Here is a 26,286-nt window from a genome sequence, read left to right on the forward strand (position 1 = left end):
AGTAAAGCTTGACGTCAACTTCGGTGATGACATGGGGCTAGCAGATACCTTTCCGAGAATGAGGGGCCTTTTGTTGATCTGGGGTGGAACGCTTACAAAACACCAAAACAGCTGCTGTCAGCTGCGAATTCCTGTGGTCATCACGTACGCTGTGTACTAGTATTCGACTAATCACTCCCACATCATAGCCCGCACATTCTTGCTCAAGAATCTCAAGAATCTCAATATTATTGCTCAGGCCCTTCCTTGCAAAATTCTATAGGACATACAGGCACAAATATTCTTTTCTTCCTACCTCGCCTCCCATTTGTTCAGACGACGTTCGCCGAAGTATCGGCCACAGTGTCGGCTGTTCTGTGTGTGCGCATCGACAGCTGCGTATGCACGCGATCATCCGTGCAGCTCAAACATAATGTGCACACTAAGCTGTTCTACGTGACCGCTCCACTGCTGCTGGCTTCTTCGCTGCTCAGTGCCCATTTGTGGTTTGCATTGTGTGGTATCTGAGCAAGCGGCACGTAAAGAATACAAAGGAAGCAAAAAAATATAGGAGGAGGAAGGAACGAGCAGGAAGGAAGAAGGAGAGAAAGAAGGAAACAAAGAAAAAACGAGAAAGAAAGAAGGAAAGAAGGAGATACGAAAAAGAAAGAGTCGCACAGTGTGCGTTTGGAGCAGGGAAAGAGAGCGAGAGGGAAAGGAGATGCAGCGTGGTCGTGGTGTTTGCAAACTGGGCGCTCCGCAGCGTGACCCAAGCGCGGAGCGGCGCCCTCATAGCAGTGGGCCAAGGATCCACGGACGCCCACGAACACCCTCCTCCGGAACGGATGCCATGCGCGCCTGCTGATCACCACCGAGGGAAGAAACAGCCACCACCGCGGGAGGGCTTGGCAAAGTGAGGATGAAAAAATGGGCGCCGTTGCACATCCGCTATACATTGGCGGGGTACAAAAGCGTATGGAGGTCAACCTGCCAATAGACAGACGTCGAGCGAACGAACGTTCGGTGGTGGCATCCGACGACGTTATATTTCTCCGTTGTTGCTATATATGTATACAGAGCGTGTGTGTGCACAGAACCGCCCACTTCCCGCCAAGCTGGGGCCGATCCGCTTATACAACGGGAGCGCGCTTATACAGGCAACGAGCGGAGGTTCGATGCGCGCAGCCAGCCTCATGGGGCGTCGAAAGCAAGCCGGAGGAGGGAGGGCGCCCGTGATTAACGACTGCAGCTGACAACGGACTGGCGGAATGCCGACCTTGAGAATAGGAACCAAGGCGCCATCGATGGCCGCATTAGGGGAACCCACGCGTTCGCTGATCTAGGTCCGAGCGCACACACACGCGCACGTCGTCGTATGAATAATACATTGGCTTGCCTCGGAGGCCTTATTTGAGGCTTCGGACAAATAAAATGACTGCCCGAATAGGTCCAGACGCCATCAGGCCTGTTTTCAATGGAAATAAAAAGAAGACATTCTTATCAGCGCTGTCTTGATGGTAACTTGCATACAGTAGTAAAGTCTCGTATAATTATCTGATCTTTGTTACTACCAGCCAACGTCCGGTAGACGCACTCCAGATGAAGTTTTTGTTTTAGCTTCCATCTTGTTCTCTGGCTCGCTCAACTTCCGTTCCTTTGAAAACACGTACGAACACCCCCAGGCATGATTAACCTCGCTATATACGCCCGTTGCATCTACCCGTTCTTTCATGATGCAAGCACACTTGGGGTTGTATGCGGCATGGGTTAACAATTCGGTGTTGGAGCGGCTTACTTCAGGCCTTAAGGCTGGGGGGGTGCATTTGAAATGGGGTTGCAGTCGCAGGGTGACTCCCGCTCACCCCACAGCAAAATGATACAATAGTTATGTATTTGTATCATCCATGAAACAGTGTTGGCAATGAGTGGACTTAATACGGAGTCTATTCCGTTGCTTGTATTTAAGGGTTTATGTACTGGTTTCAGCACCAAAGTGGATTGCACTGGCGCGTCTGGCCCCAACTTTTAATCGGTACGCAGAATTCGCGGGCATTCTTAATTGGCCTTCATTATGTAGAAGTTAACGCATAAAAAAGCTAAAGCTGAGAGAGAGAGAGAGAGAGAGAGAGAGAGAGAGAGAGAGATGTGGACCCCCCGTAATACGCTGCAGATTTTGCGAAATGGCAACGCATTTGGTTAAATTCTGGGTGACTTATAGTCGAACGGGGTATTTCTAGCAATTTTTCGTTGGACAATGGCAGCGATGTGAGCTTGCACTACGGCCGGCGCCGTGAAACGGACATTAAAGCTGCCCGACAGCTTGCGAAGCTCGCTCGCCCATGTGCCCTTCGCATTCTATCTTTCCGTCAACCCTCCAGTACCCTCCTGTTCCACAACGCTGCTCTACGCACTGAGTACACAGATACGCCTACGTTTGTGTCCACGGATGGAAATGCACGCGTATATTACTATAGTATAGCACAAGCGAACACTCATTACAAAGAGGCGTTTTTTTTTATAACTTTGCGCTTAACGTATACCAAGGGGAAATTATGGAGCAAAGCGTCGCTACCAACTCATTTTTGTCGTGTGGGCTTGCATGTACGAAAGTTTGGTGTATTTAAACACCGACTACGCGTTTAGATACAGGTCTACTATTTTGTGTCGTTCGAAAGAAACTTCGCAAGAATGCGCATTTGTGTAGTACTGAGGCCCAAGAAAGCCCGGCTAAATGGAAGACCAACGCTGGAAATGCTTTGGCGTCTACACTGAAGGGCAATACGGAGTGCGCGAATAGTAAGGGGTCAGTATTGGCGAAAACCATTACTACAAAAGTCGCGTGATGTAGCGGATAGGCTCTTTCTTCTAGGATCATCATGGGCCCCTCGCGGCTGCCACCGAAAATAAGGGTTCACAACGAATGTGATTACTAATTAGGATACAAGAGCATTTATTCTATTAAAACGTCACACTTTCCTTTAGAGGTCACAGTCCTCACTTCACAGAATGTCACACAGTGGCAGTTGTTATCTACAAAACAAGAACAACATAAGTTGCAGTAACTCCGAAGAGGCAACGGTCGGGTGAATGCGCAGGGCGCACTGTTGTAGTACACCGAGCTCGTTTAAAGTCAGCTCTACTGTTATACAGAAATGCATTGCAAGAAAGACAATTTTGCAAGTGTCATATGAGCAGTCTGATAGTGAAGTAGGATCACCTTAGAGCCTCTTATTAAAATCCATGTAACACCCTGTGCATCTCTAAGGAATGCGAATAACCGAGTAGCGTTAAAGCCGGCTTCACTATTATACATACATTGCACTGTTTGAACAACAATTTTTCAGGGATTGTTGAAACGATCCTACACGAGAAGATAAAGACGCGTAAAGCCTTCTATTACTAGCATTTTTGTATAAGGCGGAAGTGTGACCCTTCATTCGTTGCAGACGAACACTTTTGTATTAAACAGGCTCATACAATAAGAGGCCATTGTCATGTCACCAAGGTATAACGGGTTTCCCTTTTGAGTTCCCATAGAAGTGCTTAAGCGCGCTTCAAACAAGGGGAGTGACCGGAAGAGGTTTTAGTGGGATGGGGTGAAGAAAGTTTACAGTGGTGATGCCCGCCATGGTGACACGAATCCTAACTCTATACTGGCCTTGGAAGACCACGCTTGGCACGCCAACTTTCCCTTTCAGGCAGGCATGAATATCGTCCGCAGACAACACAGCCCACTCACGCCAACGTCGAAGCGAAGCGTTGGCTACCGAACTGGGGTCCCACTCCGAACTAGGACGAGTAATGAGAGTTCCCACGTACGCTAACGAAGCCGTAGACGCCTTTCGTTGCGCTCTCTTGATGGAAGAAGCAGGCGTAACTCTGTTATCCCACGTGCCGTACCCCGCACGTGGGTGGAACGAAGTCGGCACCTTAGCTTTGCTGATTGGGCGCGGAAGACCCACATTCTGCGTGGTTGTGCGTGGGCCCTTATCAGGTTTGGACTCCATTTGCCTCCTTGAGTGCATCGGTTATAGCTGTTCTTACGCGCATTATTAGTTTCCGGAACATCTTAAGAACACCGAGAGAGGTACTTTGGAGTCGTTTACTGAGCCACTTCAGCAATAACAAAGAAGTGATTCAGTTGACAATGGAAGTGGCGCCAAACCCGAAGTTTCCCACCCCAACGTGCTTGCGGACGGTAACCGAAGGCACCCTCTGTCGGCGTTTTCAGCAGAGGCCCGCGCATGGTTGGTTGGGTAGACTTCAATTGTGTGCGGCCAGATGGCCCTAAGAGGTCATCTGCCCTCTGTATTTTACGTTATTTGACAGGCATTGTCACGACGTTCGGTGACCTGGTAGGTGACGTGGGCGACGTCCAGAAGGACCTTTCTGGAAGAGGCTGCGCGACGTCGTTTACAAACACAACGGGGAGCCAGGTTGGCCAACGCTGTCCGGCTTAACAATGACCCACTTGTTGGAAGGGAACTGTTAAATTTCACGCACCCGCCATGCACGGTGGTTTAGCCCGCGCATACCGCCGGCGGCAGGCGGTATGCGCCGTATGCGTCCAAGTTTGTAGTCGCGATCAATTTGAAAGTGATCGCTTGAGTGGCGAAGAAACAAGCAGCAACGCCCTATTAACGGGTTGTATCATGGTCATACCATGCAGAAAACTACGCGGGAAAGAAGTAAGCGCTATTTTGATCTCCAAGGTTCTGAAAACGGCCGCTATGAAGCTTGAAAGGTTCGCTGATCAATGCTCCCGCTATCACCTTCAAATTGATCGTCGCTCTACACGTCAATGACTGGCTACCGAAACTCGCGACTTCATGATGTTGTGTATACAAAATACCGTGCGTAAGCTGTTGGTTCCTCTATAGAACCGATACTGAAAACTTTAACAGAGCAACACGTACATGACGCTGAAAAAAAGTTAGGAAAAAAAGCGGCACCAGCTGACGCCGCCCGGCTCGGGGGAGTAACGAAACGCGATGGTAATTTGTCGGGGGACTGATTATCCGCATACAAGACAGTTAAAAAGCCGCGTCCTTGACCGGGAAAGCTGCAAATCCAGACTTCACAGCACTCGCAACCGAACTCAAGAGTCGTCCCTGTTATCATACACAGGTTGTGGGCTTCATATTCCCAAACGTATACATGTAGGCAGCCCTGTTCTGTCCACGATGAATTTGAGCAGAAATTTCATAAGTGTATCGAAATGGTTTTCTTATTTGAAGTTCCTTGTAAAAGAACAATGTGTTGCCACAACCAACGTCATTAAGTTGGTGGAGATGATGGTGTGAAGAGAACGGTACCTTGGAATGCAGCTTCGTCGTTAAGGGTACGTGTAAATCGACCAGGAACTCAGAACAGAGCCTACGCATTGTAGACTTTAATCTAGTTTGGTAATCAGGTAATGATTAAGACTTGCGTGAGTGTCCTTTTGAAGAAACTAATTAACTCATCAGCCTAGTATTCTCAACTACACGACGAAGGCATATATTCCGATCATTGGGAGGCTGCCATCTGCCGATTTTCAATTCCGGCGACCGCAGAGGATGGTAATTTGGAAGCGTTGCGGTCGAAGCAACGTCACGCCACTACCACGTGGTCACGTCTTCTGTCAGGTAGCAATCAAGGCTGTCTTCCTTGCGCCATAATGCGGACGAGTCAAAGTGGGGCGCTGTACCTTCGAGCTTGCCGTGACCTAGGTCGAGTTCCACCGAACAGTCACCAATTTCGGCGACGTGTGAGCGTGACAGACCATTTGTTATGCCGTGGCCTGGCAATCTAAACAGACGAAAGAATCTGGAACGGATTGTGGCATGCCCATCCCACAACATTAAGACGTTGAGGCCCACTCGAAGCCCAAACAGTAAATGCATAAATAACCACTCCAGCACCACACACACACACACACACAAAAAAGAACAGCGAAAGATCTATCTTTGGAAGACGGCAGTACGAGGGGAGTGATTCGTGATGTCAGTTCTTCCGCCGAGAGAAAAAAAAATCTAGTCCGGTGCATTACAGCCGGGCTACGTGTGTATGTACACGCAGATGGCCCGACTGAGAGATGGGCGGATTACGTCTTCAGTAAGTACACAACGGGACAATGGCGCCTCGAGCGTCGTAACACACTGACTGGCAACCTCTTGTATCTCCCAAGAATCCGGAACGTGTCATTCCGTTTTTTTTTCTTCAGACCGTATCAGCAAGCCAGGACGTGCACGAATCTATCTCGAAGCGGTTTTCGTACCTGTCCTCTCCGCGCCCGCAGTGAGGGCCTCAATCTTTCTTCCTTTCGCCAGCGCGAGGAGGAGGCCTTAGGAGTTGCTGTCACCGGCTGACACGGCAAGAGCAGCAAAAGAGCGGCGCTGCTCCATCGGAGAACGAAAGAGTGCTCGACCGGGTGAAGGTATACCAGGCAGGCGGCGGGCGCACAGTGCAGTGCATAGTTGGCATCGGGTGGCCCGATCTGCAGCGCGCGCTACTCAGATCGCCCGAGCCGGACCGGTTTCGTGCTGCGGAAGTAGGGCACCGGTTCGGCACCGTCCACACAGAAACAGGCTTGAGGTCTTCTTTCTCCCTTCTCTCGCTATTATTGCTGATAATTCTATTGCTCCTACGTAGGGCTCTACCTGACACTTCCTACGCCGAAAGGTTGTTTTTACCTCATCCACTCAAGGATGCGTTCGCGATTCGCACCTTCCGATGTTGACGCGGCCTATCAGGGCCTGCATTACAGGTCTTGGACGTTGACGCGTCCGGCCGCATCGCTGCTTCTTACCTTGCTCGAAATTGGTGCGCGCTCTTGCCCGCGTTTTTGGAGAGAGAACGCCCAGACGCGACGGCTCGGACGACGCCGAGTCCTCCTCCAGGAATCTCTGGGACGAAGCTGTCAGGGCAAACTACGGCGCCGGGACGGGCGGGGGGGTTTCGTACGTAAGATAGGGCGCGTCCGAACCCTCCCGATGATCCGATTCCCGTTCGGCGTATTTTTCGGCCCCTCCTGACAGCACGCCCGTGATGTAAAGGGTCAAGGTGGAATTAAAAGTCGTGTGATTACGCTGCCGGAACCGGGTGGCGGCGCCAGTTGGTCGAACGTGCGCTAGATGTGTCACGAACCGGTGAAGAGGAAGCGGACCGTGTGTTTCCTGGAGGTCAGTAAAGACCCGTTCTCACGGGACAGAAACTGATACGAAAGCAGTTTGTTGTTGGCGGGAGTCGTAGGGAACTTCTTTATGTCTTGCTTTTTGCTCCTCTTTCTTCGCTGAACCAGCGCAAATGAAGTGATAGGCCTTGCTGAACAGCCAATTGATTTGAGATAACCAGTACACCGGGTTCCTGAACCTGAGACGGTATAAACTAATCCAGACACACAGCACACTTCTCAAGAGTGGTGGTGGCATAGCTGGGCGTTTGCTGCTTGTCGTCATCGGCGATGTTGTACAGCAACGAAATAAGGCGTTGTGATAATGCCACGAACCTCTTTACCGTCAAGAGAGATAAAAAAATGAAGGAAGCTCACACTAACGCGTAGACTTGAAGGTAGCGAAGCTGTACGCAATTTCAACGAAGGTTTAAGTCCATGATTGCAGCCTATTTGCTTCTTATTCGGAGCTGCAACGACCTTTACTCCATCGTTGTTGCTGTAAGTGTGAGCTTCCTTTATTATTTTGGAAGTGACAATTATTGGACATCATCTTGAATGGGTGTACGCTATGACGGTCTTTCTCGTTCCGAGCAAGTGTTGCCACGATGACGGCGAACGCTGGAGGATTTGTTTTTGCCAGTTTTGGCAAATCTCCCTAAGCGGGTATGCTTGGCCTGACAAACGTGCGCCGGGGACGCTGGGTGGTCCTCGCGAGGCACGCACACACGAGCGCTAGGCATTTTCTTTGTCTTGCTAACTGCGGACATAAAAAAATACGATTTGCTAAACAGCTTCGCTGTTAAAAAAAGAGATAGAGAACGATTTTTAAACAACTCTGGCGAAGTTATCAGATCTAAGATGCGTAGCTTGCTACGCCTGATGAATGTGATAAAAATGATAATGAAACATGGTGGCGATCTTGAATAAGTTCGCGCGCACGGAGGCGTTCAGTCATTTACAGTGTTCGGTGAAGACACGCGTTACGCAGGTACGCGATCAGAGCGTTTGTCGCGCGTGAAGCATGTTTGGGACATGGCCTCGGACTTAGCACGTCCCTCGGTTGAATGTCCACGGAAAGCGGCAGCCCCGATGATGCTAAGAAGGTCATTGGTTGCGCACTGAATCGAGCACATCGAGCAAAACTGGTGTGTGAGACCGCCCCCATATCATGTGTGGAGGGTGGTTGACGATGCTTGGGAGATCTGGGAGGGATAGACTCACTTACTTTAAACGTTCCCGTGGGGGCGGATTACGTGGGGAAACGTGTTTGCCCGAAGCTCGCGAAGCGTGTATTCTTCAGCCTGATGACGTTTTGTATGGTAGCCAGAGTCAGAACCTTGTAAGGATACGCGGAGTGTAAAAAAAGGATATTTTAGGGGCGAAGCCGCTTAGTAGCTTGGGCTATGCGTCTCCTGACGTCGTCGTTTAATCGCCGTCTCAGGCAGTTACGGTAAAACACCGGGAAATTCGTTTACTCCTCGCGATAGAACGTAACGCGTGCTAAAAAAGCACCGGGACACTCGTTTACGTTTCGCGCTAGAGAGCTTCGTGCTTCATAAACAAGAGCCTTTTACTCCAACTCCAAAGCTGAAAACCTCTACCCCAACGGTTTCATCTCCGTTGTCAAAAACGCCAAGGCTCCAAGAATACACTTATACACTGCGTGCTTCGCACCTCCCCAGGTTTCACCTTAGTGAAGATGGCCCGGGAGTTTTTTTATTTTGTTAGAAGTGTAATTATGTGACCACTTGGGTGCTCAATTAACACTTGCAAATCCCAAGTAGTGTAGTCAAAAGTTGAGACAAAGTAATTGCTCGAAAGGCGTGAGCGCTATCAACACTGTCGACGGGACTTTAATAGAGATTAAGGTGAAGATTGAGCGAGCAGAAGAAAGTGTGGCCACGATGTACAGCGCAACTTGGTTCATTGCTGGTCACGCTACACCGTATGACCGGTGCTTGGATCATATGACACCGGAAGAAAATATAACTTTACCCTGAACAGCGACTCAGGCCACAGAGGTCCCACAGGACAGCTCGACAGATAAACACGTTAAACTGCGGTCAAGTGGTATTGTAGGCGTATTGTTTCATGCCACAAAAAGCGGCAACAGCTCGGAAATTTGGATTGGGAATCATCCACTGATTTTGAATTGCGATCACCGTGCTGTTTCAGCTATGGCTGCCGGGTGTGCCGTTGGACTATAATGATAACCACACTGTGAAGGCCATATATGATAAGCTAACTGGCTTGCTTGGCATGCACATCGCACTTCGCTTCATTAGCTTCATACGCAAATGGTCTTGCTGGAAAATCGCAAATCATGTCCTGCTGGCGAATTTTAATGCGTTTCCTAATGTCGATGTTTGGTCGTTATATGACTTAACGCTTTGGCAGCGGCCACGGATTGTCATCCAGCATCTGTTTGAAGTTTGACGGGGCTTGCCCACCACATCCGTCAACAGCGGCTACTGAGACAAAAGCGAGGCACCAAAAATTACTGAAAGCGCGTGCATGCGCATGCACGGATAAAGGTAATGGGTTGCAAGTCTGGTGTAAGCTTGTTGCGGACGCCAGCGGGATTTGCCGCTTTCACCAACCTAGGCAAGTAGCGTTTTAGCTAAGTGAAAATAGTTAGCAGTCTTTCTTTACGGTTCATTGCCTGCACATAGCCACGAACACCCGCGCGGCTCTATTTTACGTTTGTAGCATTGACGTGAGGACCCGGAAGATGGTGCAAAAAGATACCTGCCCAGACAAGACTGCCTATCGCATTCTATTTCCTCGCTAAGCCCTATTGCTGGTACTCGTTAACCCAACTTACTTTCAACGACACACTTTGTCTCTATTTTCGCGGAGGACACGCGACTACGCAGTTCTTTCCTTGCTATTCATGCACACCTAATGCACCTTGACACGCCGGACAGTTTCATAAATAGCAATTTCGAATCGTTGCTTCAGGCTGAACGGTAGTTTCAGACGGATTAAAAAAAAATAGGCGGCCTCGGGAAGCGGTCAAGCGACGGGGCAGCCGCTGGTGGCGCGAGACGAAGGGCGTTTCTCGAATAGCGGAAATGATGGAATGCCGGCCGAGAAATGGGTCAAGGAAGACGCCGAAGAGGGCTCCAGTGCGGCGTCCAGCACTGCGAAGCCGCGCTGACTATATTTATTGCGGCGGCGCCGGTTCAGAAGCCACGAACAGGAAGCCGCTTCCCCGGCAATCATTTTAGGCTGCGGTGCGCAGCGACGCGTCCTCCGAGGTTCCGCTGACCCGCTCCCGTGCACGGGCCGAAACAGCTGCTGGGGGGTCCGTCTCTACCTTTAAGGCGCGTGTGTGCGCACGCATAGGGAGGCCGTTTAATTTCAGAAGCCGCCGGCCGTTGACGCTGCTGTCTGCTTGGGGTCTTTCCCCGAATTCTCAGCGGCGTTTTTTTGTTTGTGTGCATTGTCGCTTGCGCACTGGTTTTAGAGAGACCGTAAAGACAAAGTACAGCTGCGTTCAGTTTGAAATGACTAGCTTTTGGTAACTAGCTCAGCTCCATTACAACTACCAAGGACGTGTTTTAGCGGCACAAACTCGAGGGATATTGCTAAAATTTGAAATTTCGCGCTACAGTGACGTAATATGGACGGGAGTGAAGTAAGACGAACCGAAAACCGGTGGACATTTAGGCTAACAGAGTGGATACCACGAGATGGGTATAGAGGAAGGGGAAGGCCATTAACGCGATGGAGGGATGAGATAGGGAACTTCGGGGGTGAACTGTGCACTCGAGCAGCGCAGGGCAGGAGCGGTTTGAGGTCAGTGGGAGAGGCCTTTGTCCTGCAGTGGGCCTGGGTAGGATGATGTGATGATGATGAAGTAATGTGGGTCCGCACTAAAAAATAGCTATCAGTGGGTTAACGGCGCGTTAGCATTGAAGTGGCACGACCAAACGGAACTAGAGGGCTTATACTGCAATCGCCCAGTGCACCGCCCAGGCGGTGGATTATAGTAGGCGGCTTCCAACGACACAAAAAAGGTTCTGTGACATCATAGAGAAAACGCCGGAGACTGGTTGGGGAGCCGCCACTGCTTCACATGTTTGCTTTAATATCTCTACTATCTGTATGAAGCTGCAGATAAAATCTGTATCAATGTAATCAGGACAAACCCCGTCTTTTTCATGTAGCGAACTTGTATTTCGCTTTCGCGGCCTTTTACCGCGAAAGTCTTAGGTGTAGATGTGGTTGTTGTTGTCAGGTACTGCAAATGGCCGCCACTTTAAGGAGAAAAAAAAATAAAAGAAGAATTACCTTTAATTTTTAAGGAAAGTTGAGAGAAGCAAAGCTAAACGTGAGCCCAACCTTCGCTGAAAATGCCTCCAATCGATCGTCAAATCTCCAAAGACTCAAATGGCAAACGAAGAGCGAACCCGTGCGATGATTTTTCGCGCATTAAGTAAGCGCGTCCACGAACGATCTTAATGCTACCGATACGTGGTGTACAAGATTAAGGTATAATATTGTACACGTCCTTCATGATCGAACAGTTCATTTTTCGCGATTTTCCGTAACCGGTTTGGCACTATGGAAGCCCGGTTTGCCGCACGCGCAGTTTGTCCAGAGATCTTATCACAGCTTTTCGGTCAACGAACTGGTCTATGGGGAAATTAATTAGTTTTTTGACAGGACGCCATCGGTCCCACAAAGTGTTTCCGCTTTGAAAGTCCTTTCTTAATGAGTGTCGCCAGGTTTTCACCTTTAAAACACCTATGCAGACGTAAGCGCCACAAGGAATATTTTTTGTTCTTTTCCGTAATACTGCTCGTTGTGTTGTTTGCAGCATTGTCTGGTCCAGGGTAGCAGAGTGTCCCGGCTTGCTGCCAGTCGAGAAATTGTGGAGTTGTGGCGACAGTGTTATGTTGACGCACCGAAATACACTGGCACGGTTTTCTCATATTTATGTTTTTTTTTCTTTTTTCAGCACCCCACATCAGCGGCTGCAGGCGGTTGGAAGACAGGGCTGGTAAAAACAGCGGGTAAGCGTATTATAATATCCGAAACCAGAAATGCAAACTTTGAAAACTAGGGAGCACAACCATACGTTACACAATTTTAGAGCGAAAGCTGTCTAGGCTATGTCTCGAGAAGTCGTAGATCATGCCGTAATGACCTTGAGTCTCAGGGACGCAAGTGTGGCAGTTGATACGTCATGCCACGTGATCCGCTGTGAAGCGGCGTCGCAGCTGCGTTCGTTCGAAGCCTCGCCACTGCTGTACCACGTCACTGGGCGAGGGCTTAACGGCTGCTCTTGCGGCGCTTGGTCGCGCAGTCTCGCCATGAATAGTGCATTGGTTTTCGCTTAGGATAACTACGTTTACAAGAGTTCAACCTGACCCATTTTCTTAGAAGGGCTATGATACATTGCTACGATTTTTATCGACGGGATACGCTCTTGCCATCACACAGGAATGGGTGTTTAATGGAGTAGGAATCAATTTATCCATTTACTGCACCATTATATGGCGTGGCAAAAGGCCTTGAAGTGCTTGGTGTAGAAGTCGTCGTGAATAAATCGGAACGTTGAGGGGCGTTATAGCGCGCGCTAACACTATGCCGCGTAACGGGCAAACAGAACTGCCCCTTCTGCACGGCTCCGGTCGAAGATGCGGACACAGAACACATGCTGTGGACGCGAACCTTCATTAGAAGCGGCCAGAACACGACACCTTCGAGGCACAGGACTCCACCTTGGCAAAACACCTGACCTCCATTAGTGGATATTGGGTATCACCATAAGAGTCGCCGTCAGTACAACCGCCAAAGTCGTAATCAGAACCTTATTCAAAAAACAAAGTGATAATGATGATGATGATGGTGGTGGTGGTGGTGCCGTCTACACGATAGTAAGGCGTGAGATGACCTACACGCACTGCCTCTTACGTAGTACGGCAACATGTTCCTATTCTTACACTCCGTGTGGGCTCAGTGGCTATGGTGTCGTGCTGCTGAGCTCAAGGACGCGGGTTCGACCCCAGCGGCAGTGGCTTGAAAAGGGAACTCGCTCGTGTGCCGAGATTTCAGCGGACATTGAAGATCTCCAGGTGGTCAAAAATAATCCTGGAGCTCTCCAATAGCCAAGGTTAAGCGCGTTAAATCCCATGATCAACGAATTAACGTGGTCACATTCTTCTGACAGATCATTCCATTCATGACGTTAGTGGGGAGTAGTCATCTCCACCCGATTGGTGAGGAGCAGCTCGCAACAACGACTAATTACCCGTGCTGACAAATTTTCGCTCGTAGCCAGACGGGCATCTTTCTCTGCGATGCGATAAATGTGCCGTCATATGCGGGCCGCTTCTCTTCTTCACCTCCTATTTCGCGCCGTGACACCAGAAGAACGAAATGCTGTACCAACCTTGGGAACTTGTACGGGCTTCCGCTGCTCGAAGCCAATAAATAGCTCGGAGGCAGTCCGCGTGGGCATCGAAATTTCGCAGGGCTTTAATGGCTTACCGCGCGTTATCAGCAAGGTTCTGCGCTTAGTTTTTTTCTTCAAGACGCCGCTTGTTTGCGCCCGCCGGCAGTTTTTTATGATAGAGGGGTGGAGAAAGACACGGAAACATCGCTTACGCAGGTCGTGCGATTAGCATCGCGTGCTTTTGTATCTGGGCACTTTAAATACAAGAACAAGCGTGAGTTGTTCCCAGCACAGGGCGTCCGCGGCCAAAAAAAAAATAGCACCAACAAAAAAAGATAGACAAGCCGCCGCATAGACTGGCGAGTGGGTGAAGAAGGTTGTCTTGTATGCCACATAAAGGTTCCGTTGGCAATGTACTCGCCTTTCCGCGGTGACATAACCGTCCTCTGCGCCAACAGCTCGGCTATATCGGTGGGCTGGCGTAATGCGTGCATGTAAAGACGTCCGTTTCCGAACGTGATAAGTCGTGCCAAAGCGAAATGACCGTTCGCAATTTGCAAGCTGGCGGCAGGAAGAACGCGGTCCATTCGCCACGAAAGGGCGCATTGCCAAGTTTGGACTCCAGCGTGTCGAAATACTCACGTGTGCACGCGCGATACCGCACGCAAGGCTTGTTTCCAGAGGGAGAATAATAATACACGTGGTCATTAATTCCAGCTCCCACGAGACAAGTGACCGTATACGGTACGTATGGTGGCACTACACATGTTGCGTCGCAAGACGAACCGCAAAAAAAGAGGGAAAAACTTTGCTTCCCACCGCGCCTTGCATGCCTATAGGGAAGGCACAGTTTGAACGCGCTATATGATCGTTCTGTGGCTACCCAAACCAGAAAACTTTCTTCTGTTCGTCTGTCCGCCTGTCCGCATGTCAGTCTTGCCTTCCGGCCAACAAATGGGCCGCTCTCCTGCTTGTTCAGGTGAAAATGGCTCATGCATGTCCACATAATTTATCATGAATTATGTGGAGATGCATATATAGTCAAATATTCTAGGAAAAATGTGAGCAGATAGCAGAGAGTACCAGCGTTGCTTTAGTAAAAATGGCAGGATCTCCACTCCGTGAATGTTGGCGAGGGTGCGGAGTACGGGGACTCGAAATGACATCCAAGTTGCACCCCGAGTGTCATCCGATTAGCGCACCGACCGTCATTCGATTTGAGTCGTGAGTCTCACCTTGATTATTCCATAAATGAAACTGCAACTCACGGCTCAAATAGAATTTCGCTTGATTTTCGCTTGATGGTGGTGTGCGGACGGATGGACGCGGACGGACAATGGGAGGCCCTAGGGTGCTCCGCACCGTTACAGGCTAGGAAGTAAGCCGTTTGACATTGTGGTAGCCCAATGGGTAAGACGACTGACATTAACTCTGTCTGGTCTACCAGACACAGGCTCGCATCCTGCCGGTGCCTGTGCGATTTTTTGCGATTGTAAGTGCTATGCGCACGGACGAGGACGGACATTGTGCGGTCCTAAGGTACTCCGCACCTAAAAAGTGCTCGTTGGATTGGTTTTAGTGCGCAAGCACTTCGGCGGCCGCTACTGCGGTTTAGCGGCGGCGATGGCGACGGCGTTGTAATCGTGGGAGCGAAGACAGAAAAAAAAAAAAAAAACGGCAGAGGAAAGTGGGGCGAACATGTGAGAGGGAGGGCGGCATGTACTGCTATGGCGTCATCTTTCTCACTGCCTCCCCTTCACACTTTCGCCGTCCGTCTCCGCATAAGAGCGCCCTCCCCCACACAGTTTCGCCAGACGCTGAAATTCGTTCGTGGCTCATCGGAACCACGTGACATTTGCGCGGGACGTTCAAACACGATTTGCAAGAACATCTCGCCGGTGGCGCCGACGCGCTGCAAGATAAAGCAGAGTAGCGCGCGCCACCCTGCGTTCGCTGATCACGACATCACTGCCTGACACGCAGCCGATATGCGTCATGGCCGACAAGACTGCAGTTCGCCTTGCGCACAAATTTCGCATTAGGGAGTGTAATAATTGTCAGTGTTTTTGTACCAGAGCAAATACAAAAACGCGTTGAAGCGGTCTTGAAGACAGGCGAGGTAAAATCGTACAGTAAAGCAAGACGTGTAGGCTTTAGCTACGGGAAGAACAAACGAAGAAAAAGACTCGCACAGAGAAACAAATGGTTCGCGAGCGGTGTGAACGCGGCAAAACGCAAAATTTAACTCAATTAAACGAGCCTCCACTGCATTCATCATGTGAGGGGTGAGAGGGCAATGAAAGAGCATGATAAGTGGGAGTGTAAGAAAGGAGAACCAGTTACGTGTCAGCGGCAGCAGAAGACTATCGTGATTCGTCCAAGATGAATCATTCGAGAGAGCAAGTGTTTATTAAACGGGTAATGTTTACATGGTGAAATATTGCCTCTCAGCAGAGGGCAGAGGTCTCACCCGGGGGAGGGAAGAGCCATGAAAGGAAGGGTTGGGAAAGGGCAATGAAATAATGGGAAGGGCAAAGAAACAACAGGCGATGAAAAGACTGTGTACAGACTGCATACATACACACAGACTACATACAGAATATTACATACACATACGCACGCATGCACATAACACACACATACAAAACGGGAAACAGGTGGGTGGGTAGGTGCGTGGGATTATTTTTTGATAGTTCAGGGGCGGGTGTTGAGGCCTGCCTCCTGGAGGTATGTCATGAGGAGCCTTAAGGCCTCTCGGTGCGGCGTGAGGGGCCCCCAAAGATGCAGGATGTCATTTGCGGGGCTCGCCGGTAGCCCTAGCCGCCGGCACCCAGACACAAGTCTGTTCCGGGCACCAGCATAGGGCAGGTGCAGGGGATGTGCTCCGAGGTCTCATGGTCTTGGCAGTGTGCACAGGTGGGCGAGACCTTGCCACTCTGCCTGTGGAGGCGTGCTGCTGTGTTAAAACACTGGGTCAAAAGTCGGAGGAGGAGGAAGCGCAGTGCTTGTGCTAGCCCACGAGGGGGAAAAAGCCGCGGGATCTCACTGGAGGCCACTTTTCTGAAGAGGTGGCGTGTGGCCACGTCTAGCGTGATGGGATCCCTGGCCACATCATATCGCACCAGGGACGTGCAGACGGGGACGATAGGGGAGTCGTTGGTTGCTTCGGACAGTTCATCTGCAGTTTCTATCCCTGGTATGCCGACGTGGGCAGGAAGCCAATGCAGTTGCAGCAGGTGGCGCAGCTTGGCAACCGGAGACAGCTCGAGATGGGCGCCTCGTCCCCGTGGAACAAATGCCTCCGTCAGGTGGAGGAGCGCCGTCCGGGAGTCGCAGAAGATGTTGGCCGCTGGTGATGGATCCTCCAGCAACATGTCCGCTGTTAGCCAGCTCGGCCGCTGTGGAGCTGGTGGGGAACGGTTGCCGGTGGGCTCCTCCAGCCGGGACAGTGCAGGCCTGTTGGAAGGACCTAGCCATCTGTGTAAACTAGGTGATGTCCCGGCGGTTCCAGGTCTATAATTACAGCTGCTTCCTTTCGAATCCCGACCTCTGGCAGTCTCGCCCGGCATTTAACTCCTGGCAGCGCGGTTACGGCTGCAGGTGGCGGTGGGGGCAGAAGGCACGCCCTCTGAGGGACTTCAACGTAGTCTTCAAACAGAGCGGCCATGCTGCCCATGCGGGAATATCATCTCGAGCGTAGGCTGGTCTCGGTGGAGGCGCTCCACATGCTGCAGTGCTGTCTGCGTGGCGAGAAGCTGGATGGGCCAGCTGCCGGCTTCAGAAAAGGTGCTGGCCACTGGGGAATCTCTTGGGAGGCGAACGAAGGCACATACGCGGCCATTTTTTCTGTTCCCCTCCAGCACGCGGGATGCAGAAGCAAGCTTCTTCCTCCAATCCAAATCTTGTCAAGTATAGCCTCCAGCGCTGAAACAGAAATCCCCTTTTTAAGTCGGCTCGCGTACCGGCCTGGATATTCCGTAGAAGGACAAGATTTTAGAGGCGGAAAATCTGATAAGCGGGGCGCAGGTGATCGCATAATAGCGCGTGTTTTGTTCGTGTACGATACGGTGGGTAAAAGGGGACGCGGAAAGTGCAATGCAGCTCAACAGCGTGGCGTCGAGTTGCATCCGCTATTTTAAAATCCTTGGAACGATTTGTCGGTTTCTCGCCGGAGATGGCGCGTAATCCTTACGTGCTGCCCGCGACCCCGCCGAGAGCGCTGCTTTCCCAAGCGGCTCGCGCAACATTTAGAAACTCTCCACGCACGAAGAACCCGTCCGAGCGCAGTGCGAAATTTCGCAATTTAGAAAAAAAAAAAAAAAAAAAACAACGTATGTATACGCGTTTCGTGAAGTGCTTTCGCTCTCATTTATCTTTTTCGCCTCAATGCTTCGTACGTGCTACTGTTATCTGCATGGAACCATGCAGTGCGCGGCCGAGTGGGTTTCATACCTTGAAGGTCCATTGCGCAGTCCCTCTGGGTTTTACTCCATTTCACCATTGCCAACTTCGAGCGCGCCTGCGACAGCTCGGCGAAATTGAACAGGCTGGGCAGGCCTGCACTTAAAGCGCGATATCTACGAGATTCATCAGCGGTGATACTTGGCACTTTCTCTACTGGGGCCTCATTTCTACTGCCACTCGCCGTAGGCTGCGTATAAAGCCTGTGCCAAGGCCAGAGCTTCCGGTGAGAGGCTTTTGCGACAACTCGAAAGGAAATATAACTTGTCACTTGCTCAGCCGGTGAAAAATGAACCGCTGTATAGTTTCAGAGATTTTTCCACGCGTTTTGACCCGCCACAGCGGTGGGTCGTTGGCTAAGGCGCTTTGCCGCTGGGCACGGTATTTCAAGCTGCATTTCAAGCGGTCAGGCCTGTTGTTTTTGCGTTTGTGGGTGAATTAAAAAGAACGTCGAGAGAGTACCAGACGCAGAGCAGTCAGCTGGTCATTTTTCATCCAGGAATTTATGATGCTGGTGATGATGATTTGTTGGAATTGTTCACTATGGCTGACTTGGCGGGCTGGTTTAATGAAGACCCCACCATCGCCGCTATTTGCGTATGTAGTGCGTTCTATATGTATGTACAGCCATGAGCAAACGTTTATGGACCACGAAAATGGCAATTTTAGGTTATTTCTCTTCCAGTAGCATATTACAAACCTTGTTATAAATGTGAGATGTTGTGAGATTACTAAATTATTGCAAGAATACTGCGCATACTACCCCTGGCTGCCGCGCGTCAAAAAAAAAAAACAGAATTGGTGCTTTTGTGGTCCGTAAACTTATGCTGTTGACGGTACGTACCCGCATTGGAACATACCCGTCTGGGACATGCATCAATTTGGTACATGCAAACGCCGTACACCACGAATGGACCAATCCTGGACTACAGCAAGATTTCTGAACACGTTGCACGTTAACGTGCAACGTTAAGTTCTCGTGTTCTGTCATGTGTCGTATTCCGGTCCAAAATCTGATGTTTAGTCACGCCGAACGCCTGTCTTGTAGCGATCATAATGTTCCATCAGTAGTTGCACATGGTTTGAATGTTACTGCCCATTGTGACGAGTACCGTAAATGGCAGTTCTTTTGTGGCTACAGGAATGTTTGCCTGACAAAATTTACTGTCGTTACCACAAAAATGTGTGTCGTAACAACAGATGGCTTTGTCGTAACAAAAGGACTTCTGTTGTCACAACAAAGTTTTTAAAGACGATAGCCTTTCTTGGGCTACTTTAAACGCAGCAATTTCGGTCTGTCTGTATGTGTGTCTGTCTGTCTGGGACTCGATTCAGCCACCCGACCGAAGTGAAACAGACGTACTTGTCGACACTTTTGAACAACGACAAGACATTGCGCACATATGAGGCAGCAAATCAATAAATAAGTGATATTTGCAGTTTTTCTTTATTAAAAAATTCATGGATTCTTGGTTTTTTTCGATAGCGAATGAAATACTACATCAACGGCAGAAAACCGTCGCTTGCTGTTGCCAGCGCTACCTCCTGGCGGCATTTAAGAAATCAAACGGCGATAGCAACGAAAGTTTCCACTATTTGGTATCCACGTTCCGCTTGGAACGCCCGTGGAGTAGGGCAACGTGGTTCTATAAACGTTGTAGTAGGGTGCCTCAATTTACGCGCGTCCCCGCCGTGCGGCAGCGCTGGCATCGAGACACCCGACTTGGAGCAGTGGAACGCGGTAAATTTAAATTGACTTGAGCAAACCGTGTTATCTTGGGAGGAACGAGGCAGAAGAGGAACAGCATGAGAGGTGAGCGGGAAAGAGAAGGGAGGCTTCTACTTGGCAGGGGCGCCAGTCGACCATCGTCTTTCGGCGACATTTGCAACAAAAGGAGCAGATATGCGGCCAATTTTTGTTGTACAACCGGAATTCTAGTTAGGTTTTTGCGGTATTCCTGTGACTGGGAATTGACAAAACACAGGAGGCCTAACTGGCCGACAGCCCATCACTACACCGCGCCTCATAGGTCAGGCGTACAGCATCGTCGCGTCAAACCGCAACGTCGTCTAAAAAAAAAAGGGAACATTATGATTGGCGCTTTCTTCTGCGAGTTCGGGCCGGGAAAGATAGAGCGAGCACAGTTTCTGAGTAACTCATTTACATTACACGCGAAAAATGCGCGCATAAAATAGGATTATACAAGAGAGATCTATCGGCACGCGCAGCCCGTCTGGAGTTGAACCGACACAAGTGGGTCGCGTTGAAAATAAACATTTAGGGCATGTATCTACAGGCACGGCCGATTTGCATGGCTGGAGTTTCGCTCATCCATAATAGTGCGCTTCCAATAGGACGGGCTGCGATTGCCGTTATAAATATGCAAATTTGTGCCGACTCACTTAAGGACGAGGCCTGTGTACATACAGGCTTCGCAAGGTAGTTATCTAGTCCCTGGACCAGTTTAAGCCTGAGGGACAGTAATCACCGCGAAAAAACGCCAACATAAAGTAGAGGGATAAAAAAATGCAACACTGTGCATTCCAGAGTAACGGCTCAGTTTCCTCTTTAAAACCAGTTTTTCGGATTGCCCGCAATACTTCACTCACACGTCAGCCGCAGGCTGACACGAACCACTCTTGTGTGCCGGAAACACGTCGCGGGAAATTCCAGGGGTCGTCTGCAGCGCATCATTAAAATCTGCGTGTTTACGTGGAGGCTCGCCGACGCTCCACTATAATATTATCTTTCACCGGTGTTTCTTCAACTCGGTGTGGGGAAATAAGAGGCAAATCGCTACTCGTAGCGAGCACCCCGAAAAAGCTATAGAAACGCTGAAGGCTATCAAGTGCACAACTGTTTTCAGTATGAAGAACCTTGATTAGTATGAGTTATGCATTGATGTTTTATTTATTTATTTATTTATTTATTTACACCATGCAGGCGGACCTCATACTAACGAAGTACTATCAGGGCAGTAATTTAATTGGTTATATCCGATATTCGTTCTAACAGTAGAGCTAAAACTCCGTGCATACCAAACGGTAATCTGGATCCCGCAAAAATACTTGATACAAAAACGCATTATTTTAATCTTCAAACCTACTATAAACAATGTGACCCTTATCATTCACCTTGTGGCATTTCAAGCGCAATGAACCAGAATTTGAAAAGGGAAATTACAATGGCACAAAGTACATTTCACAAGACAGGCCTGCGTTCCTATTTTTTCGGGGACGGATATGATCCTGTTCTGGTGACTATTCACAGCACTGAGCAGGATAAAGTTTTCCACAGTGTCCACAAACAAAGGGGTCTTTTCTACTTCTGCAGTTGCGGAAGCCGGGCTTTTTTCCCCAGTAGCTTGTCAGCCTACCGGTCAAATATTTTTTCGTTGTATCCGACAGTGCGTCCCGCTCTCACAGTTTCACTTTCGTCATAAACGAATAAGTGTCATTGACATGACGCGTGACCAACCAAAGTTCGTTCTTAGTTCGCTATAGCTGAAAATTCGCTACATCAGTGTTCGTTATAACCAGGTTAAACTGCACCTGCATCGCCACGAGGGCATTTTTGTAGGGAGGACACGCAACATGAACAGAACAGAGGACGAAAATACATTTGCACATCCATGCACTTTTTTCAAGAGCACTAGTTCTCGTAGACAAAAAAAAAAAAAAAAAAAAAACGGGAGAAAAAGAAATCGTTGTTTCGTATGCTAACCAATTCATCTGGTAACAAATTCTAGTCACGTATTGTTTTTGTAAAAATACGTGACTGGAATTTTGTCACATTAACATTAGGCGTATTTGCCTCAAATACGCATAATGTATTCCTTTTGCTGGACAAAGTTGACAAGCATGTTAGCAGGTTTAAAGGTTCGGAAAACTTTTGACTATATAAACTTTTAGTTTCAAAAGTATTTTCTCTTTTGGCCGGGCGGCCCAATCGACAAACGGACAGACGGACGGACGGACGGACAGACAGACAGACAGACAGACAGACAGACAGACAGACAGACAGATGGACGGCTTAAATAGCAGAATTTTCGCGCCAAACAGCTCAAGAAAGACTATCGTCTTTAGAAGATATAGAGGACGCAACGGACACGCAAATAACAAATCGCGAATTGAAAAGAAGAGGGAATAAGGCAGGCCTTGGGTACGCCTGGGGCGCGCTTGACATCACATTTGATGCTTGACATGACGCTGGAATCCGGTCCAGCTCAAGGCGTAAGTCGAACGCCGTTTGAGGTGCTCCCCGTGTGAAGCTGCGCTCTAGTTTCATCCTGTGCGTCTCGTTTTGCGCATTTCGTTGAAACATTTGCGTTCTCGAATCAATAAGCTTAGTACGAAACGCCGCGGGGAATCGCATACGAGCCTGTAACAGCTGTTTCGGGCTACACTCGGAACGACAAACTGGGACACGGCGGGACCACCAGCGCAGGACAGGCACGTAGAAAAGGCCATCATCAGACCACCGCGCTTTAGTGGTCTTCCTATGATCGTCTGCGGGAATCGCTGTGTGGAAGAAAATGAGGTGGAGAAGACGTCTATGACCGCAGACACGCGCACTCACTCCCGCACCTTCTTCTATACCTACAAGCACGAATCAATTTAAGCTGCTGGCTGAATTTCTTCATGCGTTTTTTCTTTCAGCAAATGGGGCGGTTTTCAGGGAGCCAGCGGGGCCGAAATAATACGCCCCGTAGTTCTTCGCGATGCGAGACGACATCGGCAAACGACGGTTTCGGCAGTCGACGCACGTCCACGCAGGCTCCAGCTGACCCCGTCTCGGCTCGTTGCTTTTGTTTCTTTATTTTTCTTACTCGGCACTAAACCGCACGCTTGGCAATGCTTAGTCTACGCAGGCGAATAAAAAATGAAGGTTGGAGCGCAAAACTCAGCCGGAGAAGAAACTGTGCCCGAGTTTGTGTCTGCCCGCATGCCAATGGCTGTGTTTAATACCTTATAAAAGAAGAAAACCTGGCCGTATCTAATTTTTGCCTCTCCTGTTCCATCGCCAGATCTGGGACAAGGCGATTCGTGTTTTAGGTGCCCCTGTTTACTGAGCGTTCAGTGCGCCGTCAGAGAGTCCCTCCTCTTGATGTAGCGAGGAATATAAACATTGTATAAGTGTCGGGGTTCAAACGATTAAAAAAGAAAAGACACTATGGGATAATGATTGCAGGTGTGTCAGCAATTAAGCCCGCTTACCGAGAACACGCATGTTGGGCCATGGGATTGGCGCTGTGTTAGGTTACGTCAATCTACATGTATTAACCTGGTTCGACGCCGGAAGCGTTCGCGAGCTACTTGATGCGAGAAGAAAACGACGCCTACTTACTTAGTCCCGCATCTACGGGGTCCCCTATAAGAGCTACGTGAAAGGCAATGACGTGTGCACGATTCGCCGAACCAACGCATATACGACGCGCCTTACTAGGCCAAACTTGAAGGCGAACAAATGGCGAGTTACGCTGGTCTACCTGGGCCGCGTAGTTGCCGGGTAGCCGGGCCAGCTTATCTTAGATGCTTATCGAACACGAAAGCCAGTTTTTACACGTACCAGTTTAAAGGAAACGAGCTAGTTTAAAGCAAAAGATGAGAGATAGTAAATGTTTATTCGAGCAAGCAAAAAATGACGAGTAAGTTTCGTCAAGAAAGTTGTTCATGCTAGTGTCAACGTCCCGACAAGTTTCCTGACTGCACACACACACACACGCACATACAGAGGCATCCGCACGGCGGTGTGTGCGTGTGCATTGTCCTCGTGTTTGTGAGCCGAATTGGAGCTGCAACGCGTTAACCATTAAGCCATCCTGCGCCACGCACACCGACTTGTATTCGTCTTTTAAATGTATATCAATTGATTGATTGATTGATTTATTGATTATGGGGTTTAGCGCGCACCACTTCACAAGCGATGAGGCGTGCCGTAGTCGAGGGCTCCGGCTTAATTTCGACCACCTCGGGATCTTTAAAGTGCGCCGACATCTGGAACACACGGGCGTTTTCGCTTTTTGCGCCTATCAGAAAAGTGGCCGCCGCGGCCAGGAATCAAACCCGCGTCCTTGGGCTCAGCAGCACAACGCCTTAGCCACTGAGCCACTGCGGCAAGTACATGTCACCAAATTGCCCTTTTTATGGCGCGAGGAGACATGCTTCAGCTGAAGCTTCCTCCTAAGCGAGTTTAGATTCAAATTAATAGCCTGTTTCGCATGCTGTAACGAAAGCCTAAGTGCAACCCGAAGTCGGGGCGGCCGGAGGTGGAGCCGCCACGGCAACTCATCAGGCGTCCAGTGGGACAGATCTAGTCAGTGCGCGTGGTTCCGTAGCAGGTTAAAACACAGTTTTCTAGGAAAGTTGAGGGTGCATTTCACTACGTTTTGTGGATGTCCAGCAACGCTGAAACATTACAAACCCTCGACTTCTATAGTTCCTTCGGATGGGCGATATCGAAACCCCAAACTTTGGCGATGCGTGTGGAGCACAGACACGAGACTGATACTTGTTCTTTACCATATACACACCCGAAGACACACCCAAAGCTGACCTAAGAACTTTGCGTGCACGCAGTTCGCCTGGCAGTGGCAGATATTTTTCGGGGGCCCTAAATGTGGAAATTTCCAAACCAGTCTGGTTCATCTAGGTTCATCTAGTTTATGTTGCAAGAGCTTTGACTATTTTGGAGGCCGGCATTCCTAGCGTGGTGGGGGGAGCCTTTATGCATTCCCGGACAATCACCCACAAATATATACGCCCAATTAGTGGGTGCTAGTAGATTGTTCGTCGCCTACTTCAATGTGGATGTATCCAAACCAGACAAGAAGTAGTTCAGTAAGTTCATGCGGCAGGCGTTTGGACTAGAAGAGGGGCGTGGAGCATTTACTATTTTTTCCAATCGCTCAGAAATGTATTTTGCATAAGTTCGTATGAGGCAGATGCTGTTTCTTTAAAGAGGACGAAGCTTGACATGCGCATAGAGATGAAAAATAGTTTCTTCCCTTTATGTTAGAAAAACGCGGACTAGAGGAGGTTAGAATTTCTAGGATTGTGCGTGGAACCTTCTTAAAACCCTGAACAATCTCCCACAAGAGTGTGCGGCTTACGTGGGAGGTATACTTTAATCAAGATGAAGCACGGGGTGTCACGTAGTTTTTGTCGGCGCACGCACAACACAAAGGTGATGCCATTCTTGTCATACACAGCTTCGCTGTAGAATTTATCTCTTGCTGTTGCAGCTGATCTTTGTGGCATGCTCACTACGCCAGAAACCGTGCCACTGTATTGCATCACAGCCAAGACATTAGTTCGAAGCTTGACTTTGAGAGCTCGTTGCTACGGTCAAGTTCTAGTCTTCAGTTAACATGCCACTTATAGCCACGAGATGACAAGGTTGCTCACCGCGCCCCACTTCCCCGCGTTATGAGAATCAGAAGATTCCCGGATTTTCGGAAAGCGGTAAACTTGACGGGGGCGAGTGAGTTCAAAAACCACTTCAGTGGGTGATAAATGATGGATGTGCAGCAAGGTCCCTGTATGCACTTCTTCACTATACAGAGACTGTACGACACGAGACAACTCAAAGTTGTAAATCCTTCATCCTAAATATTCATCCTTCTTAAGACATGTTGGCTGTGTACTTTCACGTCCAGTTTTTGCATGAACCGAAAGTGAGTAGATTTTGGGGGTTTTCGCTCCAGTTGTGATTTCTGCATATTGTGTCACTCGCGCCATAAATGTCTCACCCTTCCTCTCTCGCCGAACATTATGCAACGGGTCCAACGTACGCCAAATTGAGGACCCAAGGGGGCGAGCCAGTTGCTTTTACTGGAATTGGAAGATCAGCGTCAGGTCACCGCACTTTCAATCTCCACCGTTAGACGCTCGTGCCGTGCTTCAAGCAGCGCGTGAAAAACTGTGCCGCTACGGCTTCTTATCAATTGCGCACGCCGTGTAAAAAGATGTACCCAGCCAGGCTCGAAACCTACTTACGGTGGGATAGGCGGCCAGAAAATACGGGTCGCTTCAGGTATACACGCATTGGGAACGAGGCGTGATAAGAGTTGCTGCTCGGGTGCTCCTCAGCGAGAACGTCCCCAGAAAGCGGGATACTTCTAAGACAAAAGATATAAAAGAAGAAATACATAAGAGGGACGTGTGGCACGCGATCAGTAGCGAGACTCTCTTCGTTTTCTTAACCCTTTTCGCGGGCGCGCGGGGCGAAAACCGGCTGCTGTGCGAAGCGAGAGCCCGGTTTCACGTCGTGGTTTTTCCGGCG

At 49.5% G+C, this 26,286-nt stretch overlaps 1 protein-coding gene across 2 annotated transcripts in view; it reads left to right on the forward strand.

Annotated features, from left to right (window-relative positions):
- Window positions 1-26,286, forward strand: part of LOC144146793 (uncharacterized) — a 110,727-nt gene that overhangs the window by 55,858 nt on the left and 28,583 nt on the right. The window contains exon 2 of one of the 2 annotated variants that reach the window (XM_077678726.1): window positions 12,102-12,156. The gene's annotated coding sequence lies outside the window, so the exon portion shown is untranslated. Of the gene's footprint in view, window positions 1-12,101; window positions 12,157-14,133; window positions 14,286-26,286 lie in introns of those variants that run through there. The other variant, XM_077678727.1, reaches the window with a different exon arrangement.

Source organism: Haemaphysalis longicornis, unplaced genomic scaffold (assembly GCF_048455015.1).
Source record: "Haemaphysalis longicornis isolate Haplotype H1 unplaced genomic scaffold, Haemaphysalis longicornis Haplotype H1 scaffold_7, whole genome shotgun sequence".
Taxonomy (NCBI): Eukaryota; Metazoa; Arthropoda; class Arachnida; order Ixodida; family Ixodidae; genus Haemaphysalis; species Haemaphysalis longicornis.